This window comes from Parasteatoda tepidariorum, chromosome 5, assembly GCF_043381705.1.
Source record: "Parasteatoda tepidariorum isolate YZ-2023 chromosome 5, CAS_Ptep_4.0, whole genome shotgun sequence".
NCBI lineage: Eukaryota > Metazoa > Arthropoda > Arachnida > Araneae > Theridiidae > Parasteatoda > Parasteatoda tepidariorum.
Window position 1 is genome coordinate 5,859,972 of NC_092208.1, and position 7,259 is coordinate 5,867,230.

Below are 7,259 nucleotides of genomic sequence, written 5' to 3' on the forward strand. Positions count from 1 at the left end.
TACTTAAATAGGTATAAATAAAAAACTGTTCTTTTATACATAAAACGTAACTAACTTCAATAATATTAGTCACTTCGTTCAACGCAAAGAAAAAAAAAATCGTAAAAATACTAGATAGTATTTAAGTTTATCCCATTTTTATCGCTTCAGCCTTTTAGAAATGCAATATGAAATACACTGTTAATATCAATTACAAATTATGAGCTAGAAATCATAATTCTTTTTAAACTATTGCTGCTCCACTAACGTGGAAGTGAAGTGTTCAGAATTTTTAGTTGCAGCTGAATAAATACTTTTAGAATGCATAAAACTAAACGGAGCGTCGTTTCAAGCCTCTTTTTCAAGCTCTTAAAATATATTAAATGGATTATTTCAAAAACAGGTTGGTCTTTGAAAGCATTGGGTTTATTGCTAATACCTTAAAAGTGCTTAGATGACATAAGGAAAGGCGCACTAAAAAAATAAAACGTTCGTAAACGCGAAAGATGTTAAGGCTTAATGTTGGACAGTCTCTCAAACGAAGATATCCTAATAAATAAAATTGACACTACTTCTAAATTTAATATTTTTACTCTTAAAATTACAATTACCATTTTTGTTTATTTTATTCGATTAAGAAGCTGGGCAATTCCATGAAAAAGGGGAAAAGTGTTGGAAAATTCAAATAAGAATAATGCTATTATTTTGAATGTTTTCTGAATTAGAAAGGTTTGAAGTTTGATAATTTATAATAATTCTTATTAAGAATTTAGTTTTTTAGTATTGGCAACCCATTGAACATTGGCATTTGCTTGTTCTGATTTGGGTGAAGAATATTGTGCTGTGTTAAAAAAGTTTTTGTTGTTAAATTCACTTAATTATACAAATTTTAATTAAACATTAATGCATGTAGCGTAAGTTACCAAAAACTGGGAAAAGTTTTTATGTGTAAAAATGAACAAGTGATGCAAAAATAAAAATTATATTCTTTCTTTCTTTGAGGCTATCACTAAATAAGCAGCAAATTTATTGTTTTGTGCACTATTCAATATGTGTAACGTAAGTTACTGACATGCATGTAATGATAGTTGTCATAAACTCACGTAAATATTTGCAATAATGATATACACGGACTTAATTAAATAGTTAAAAACGACTTTTTTTATTATGGTGAATTTGGAAAATTTATGACTCAATAAAACTGGGTTGTTTAATTACAACGCTTAGTATGATGATAGTATTTGTAAGATATTATTTGCAAGATAGATATAGTTTTTTTTTTTCAACTTCTGGATTGGTCTCAAAATTACAAAGTTACTGAGTTAAACATCAGTAGTTGTAAACTCAAACTGTTCAACGACGGACATAAAATAAAAAATGCATGTTAAACTTTTTCTCTGACCTGATCACAGAGACTTTACAGCATTTGACACTAAACCTCTTAGAACAATTGTGAGGCAAGTTAGAACCACGCTTATGGACCAGAGGGAGCCGAGTGTCCGAAATCTACACTTGAGCTGGTTAGATTCTTGCTTTAAAAATGGACACAAATGGTAATTGCATGAAAAAATGTGTCCAGTAGGGTTTCTAAAGCAACTGCAGAACATGAAAACCCTATGAAGGTGAAGGGACTCAAGATTTCTCCCCCTCTTCTTCCGAAACTATTGTGACTATAAATTCCAAATTGCAGCTACCCATCCCTCCCCTTCATATTGAAGGTCAAGAATACAAGCCCGTATTCAAAGTTATGCTTATTCAGAGAAAATATTGACTACACAAATATTTAAGCATAGATAATTAATCTCCCTTTGTTAACATATTAATTACTCTATTAAGTTATTACTCGTTGTTAATTACTGGAAATATTAAGATTGCTTCTTGACGTGTGAAAATTTAATCAGTTGATAAAAAGTCATCAAGGTTTTTTCCTTGTTTTCCTGCGCATACATTGTGCCAATCTATAAAGGTGTTTAGTGTCCGAAATTAGCTTAAAAGGAAACTAAAACTGTAAGTGAGAGTGACAGCAATAGAAATCAAGCATGCCTGAATATTTCAAATTTTATGTGTTTTTGAGAGATTAAAGTATTTGCTAAAAAAAGTTTCCAGATCTCTCTTATTTTTATCTCGTGCGATATCCGTTTAAGACGCTTTTAATTTATAATTATTTAGAAAAAGTAAAATCATTGCACAGCAAAAATTAACCAGCGCAAGAAAACTACCGAATTTAAAAAATTCATAGTAAATTTTATTGTACCGTTCACTTTAACGTTAAAATAAATGCTACAACTTTCATGCTTATGGAGCCAAATATAAATATTCACATTATTAATACAGGTTGCGAAGCCAAATTTTTTAACAAAAAATAAGCACTTTAAGAAAAATTCGTATATCGCAAAAAATAAGCACTTTAAGTAAGTATCGTAATAATTTTTCTCCTTGAAAACTCCTCTGTTGAAAGCTTTTTATACTTATGTTAACAAAATGCTTTTAAGGTAATTTTGAAAGTTACATGATCATGATAAAATAACTAGTTTCTGACAAGGAATTCTTTTCTTGATTACATTGGTCACCATAAAAACAATTTATGCGCAATTTTAAAAATATTCAATATAGAGAGGACCATTCTATTTTTTAAATTAATAATTATTTTAGACAATTATGTAAAAAAATAATTATTCAAAATTAGAATTAATTTAACTATTAAAAAGGTTATCAAGTGTATTTTTTTAAATTTAAATAAAAGTTATTTCACTGTCTTACCAGCAAATAGGGGGGAAAATTAATAATGTAATAATAAAAAGAAATGTCACGTGCCTTTTCTTTCCGTTCTCTGAAGCGAGTGGTCATCCAGCCATTGATTGAGCTCTAATTCTCCGGATAAATAGCCAACGGAATGTCCATCAGCAGTCAATCATTCTCCAAACCAAGACGCAGGTCTTCTTGTTCGGCAAAATATAATAGCCTAACCGATTAATATGGAACCATAGGTATTGGACAAATCCGAATATTTGCCTTCGTTGGAGTAACATATAACATAGAACTGCTTGACATTTTCCAGCCTCCATTGTTCCGTCTTCAGCTGCAATATTATGGGTTCAGTTAGAATCATTCCTGCAAAACGCATCAGGGGAGTAAGGGGCCGAAAACAGCATCATTTGACAACTTTTAGACACGATGCAGTGATTAAACAAACATTGATCATGATGCTCTTAAGTCGAAATCATGACATCAACTTCATCCAAAACGAAAACTCACAGCTTCTCCAGATCGAAAATCCCCCAGTCCAATGAAACACTTTGCCAGGCAATCCGATCACAAAATGCTCCATCATTGTCGAACCTCTTGGCAAGTTCTAGCCTATATCAGCCATTCGGAATTCAATCCCTTCGCAAAATTGGGCCATTTTTTTCGCCACCTCGCCAATCACCAGGGCAAACTCATAAGTAGGTTCTAATATCAAAACCTAGTTGTAATGTAATTCCGGATGCCTTCTTGCTGAACTAGACAAAACGAAAGCTGTCGTTTTAACAGAGTCACTCTGCGATCGTGCTATCGACATTGACGGGAGAACCCGTTACTAAAGTTGGAAGAGTTGTTTTTTGACTCTTAGAAGGAGCATTAAAGACCATCGCATGTTACTTTTTACATATTTTCTGGAAGATGGAGCTGTTCAAAAGATTCCACCGATTACTGAGAAGAGTCACCGTTTTTTAGAAAAACTTCAACTCCATGGGGAGGAAATCAATAGTTGGGTCCTTAGAATCTTTCTCGTAATGGATATTTCAGCGGCGGACTAACAAATTTCCTCATCATCATTCGGTAGTATTTGCATCGACTTTAACATCGTTTTTGTTTGCGTCAATTGGAGAAGGTGTATCGAAAGTAGTCTTCTTAATCTCATGCTGTTTTGTGTCTGTAGACTTCTCTAGAGATGGTGATCGAGATAGTGGAGAGCTGCCTACTTTCCATGGTCTTAAAACAGGCTTAGAAGAAAGTCTGAAATAATCTAAAAGCTGACGCAAGTCTGTCACTTTATCTGTCATATCTAAAATTTGAAAAAAAAATCCCTTATAAGAAAAATAAAGTAATTGCAAAAATTGCTTAAATAAAATAGTTGTTAAATTTAAAGAACAACAATATTTTCTGTTATATATATAGTAACTCGTACCTTATATGCTATTTGATATTCATAATCGTTAACTTGTCAGACAAAAAATCAGTCTATACAGTCTTTAATTAAATTTTGAATAAAAATGACTGTAATTTCTCTTACCCAAAATATCACAGTAATATTAACAAAAATTAAAAAATATTTCTTTTAAAACTATATCCGAAAAAAAATTTTTTTCTTCCTCACCATTAGCTTATGCTTAAATAGCAGTACACATGAAAAGGAGGGATCTTTTTCAATTGCAAATTGTTATCAAAGGACGCAATTTAACTTTGTGAAAAGCAATTTTACTGTTGAGAACAGTGCATATGATGGAAAACAAATTTAAAAGTAATTAAATGCAGCAGTGTTCTCCCTGAGTATTTTCAAAAGGGCGGGCTATTCTTTAAACCCTATAAATCAAGAGACGATAAAGAAGACCTAAGGAGACGATAGAGAAGTCCTGGTTCATTCCTCACTCAAAGCTGAAGCTACGATTCCCTACCACATGACGTCACGCCGCACACAGATCTCGAAAATCACAACTAAAGGATATAACTTTGCTGTTTTTACTTTCTGTAAGAAATGAGTTGAATGTTCGACACTTTTCAGCTAATAGCTGTCAAACTTTACACTGCTAAATTATTTCTACTCAAAAATATAATATTCATACATTTTCTTATAGTATTAAAAATTAACATTTTAAAGTTAGAAAAATTTCTCAATGTTTGTCATCATGGTTTAATTAGAGTTTCCTAATTTTAGTTTTTAACCTTTAAAGTTAAATAAAAGAGCATATAAGAACACTTTTATAGTAATATATTGTTCGATAACAATTAAATGGTATGTCTAATTTTAATATATTTTCATATATTTACACATTAAGACACAAAAGCCTTAAATGATAATTATGAAAAAAAGTCTTTGAGCATATAATAATGAAAATATTACACATGACTATTTAAGATTAATGCGTTATAATTAAAAGGCATAAATATTTTGAATAATAACATTAAAAAATATATTCATTGTGAAATTGAAATATTTTTGATCATTAATAATTTTTATTTCTGAAGTTCAGGATTTCATTTTCTGTTTAAAGTAACGAGACTGTATAGATTTCAATGCTAAAATTCTAATAAAAGTTCTTAAACGTCTAAACGAAAAACATAATGTTTCTTTATTCACAGCAGGATAAATTCTTATTTTATAATTCATTTGAGGTCATTACATAATTACATTATATAATTATCNATGGTAAAATTCTAATAAAAGTTCTTAAACGTCTAAACGAAAAGCATAATGTTTCTTTATTCACAGCAGGATAAATTCTTATTTTATAATTCATTTGATGTCATTACATAATTACATTACGTATCTATCACAAAGAACTTTTATAATTAAATTTTCCTTAGACTTAAAAGTTAAAGAAAAAAATGTAATAAAAACTGTGGCATATTGCGCGGGCGATGAGAGTCATAAAAATCATGTTAATGAATTGAAATAATTTACATAAGAGAGTAAAATATCTTTCAGAAACCATACTAGCTTTAAAAAAATTGAAAAATAAGAAGTATTTTTTATAAATAAAAATTATTTTTTTAAGCGACATGCTATACTGATTCTAAATACCAAGTTTTAACTTAATTGATTTTTTAGATGTCGAGAAATCTTATTCGCAAAATCAAAAATCTCGAATTGTGGAATTCCGATTTGAAGACATAACTTTGAAATAAATACTTTTGAACAAAATAACTGAGTTTGCTTTGCAGTCGATTCCTATTTAGAAAACTCATGTGATATTTATTGCTTTCATTAACGGGTTTCAGAATTTTTGCTGTAACTTTGGAAGTTACTTAGATATTGTCTTATACTTGATGTCTAACTGCTCAGAATAAAACAGATTATAACGTTTTTGTTTCTTTACAAAATTATATATAGACTTATAACTTATTTAATAAAAACTTCCTAGTTCTAGAGAGCTAGGAAAGGTAGTAAAAATTATCTGAGAACTAAATCATTAACATTGCTTATTTTTTGCACAATTATAACAATAGTAAACAAAATCAAAATTAACCAAACTTTGAAAGGGGCTAAGTGATGATATATGTATTTATCTATAATACATGTAGTTTTATCTATTAATACTCTACATTATAGTTAAACTTAACTTAAATACTATATACTAGAACTTTTAACAAAGTAATTTTTAATTTCATAAAATTATTTATAGATGTGAAAATAAAATTTCATTTACTTGTTAAAAGTATTTAAAGTTAAAAGTTCTTCATGAATTACGCCACATTTTATTTTTAGGATTAGGCATGTAAAAATGAAATCTGTATTATTAAAAATATCTATTGATAAATAATTTTAGAGTATTATCTAAGAATTGTGTTTAGTACTCATCAAATTTGCTTATGAAAATTAGTATGCTATTAGTAATTGTGCTATGAGTGATTTAGAGGGTAATATAATATATAATTTGATTATGTTATTTATCTAAAACAAGTTATATAATTATAAAATTAAGTTTGATTATACACATGTAAAACATTGAAAGAAATGCATATATGTAAAACATTGAAAGAAACTAGAGTTTTTGTGACAGGGTCGTTACGTTTAAAGAAACTTTGTTAAAATATGTTTAAAATAAGAAATAAAAATGTATTTAAAAACATACTTTTTACAAAAAACAATTAAAATAATTATTTTTTTAAAATTTAATTTTCCTTTTTTTTAAATTCCAGAAATTAACGGGATATTGTTTAAGTCAAAAGAAAAAATATGTTTAAGCTAAAAATAAAATGAAATGCAGAATAAGAACAAATGCTCTCAACATTTGGTTTTGCACATTGTGAAATAAGGAATCGTTTGAGTGTTGCAAAGATTGCAAAACTTGTAACAATATTGAATACTCTAAATAAATTACTTTTCATATTCTTAAAGCAAATGTGACTTTAAATAAGGTTTTTTTTTATTTTAAGAAAAATTAAGAATATGTATGATATAAAATTATGTTCAATTCTAAGATAAAAGAAAAAATCATTTAAAGCGAAAAAAGCATGTTTTAAACAAAAAAATATGTTTTAAACCACAAAAAAAACTTTCTTTTAAGAAATTAATTGAA

At 28.5% G+C, this 7,259-nt stretch overlaps 1 long non-coding RNA gene across 1 annotated transcript in view; it reads right to left on the reverse strand.

Annotated features, from left to right (window-relative positions):
• Window positions 1–2,799: 2,799 nt before the first annotated feature.
• LOC139425563 (uncharacterized) overlaps window positions 2,800–7,259 on the reverse strand; it is a 14,683-nt gene continuing 10,223 nt past the window's right edge. Inside the window, exon 3 of the long non-coding RNA XR_011636778.1 lies at window positions 2,800–4,024. This is a non-coding gene — a long non-coding RNA (uncharacterized lncRNA). The remainder of the gene's footprint in view (window positions 4,025–7,259) is intronic.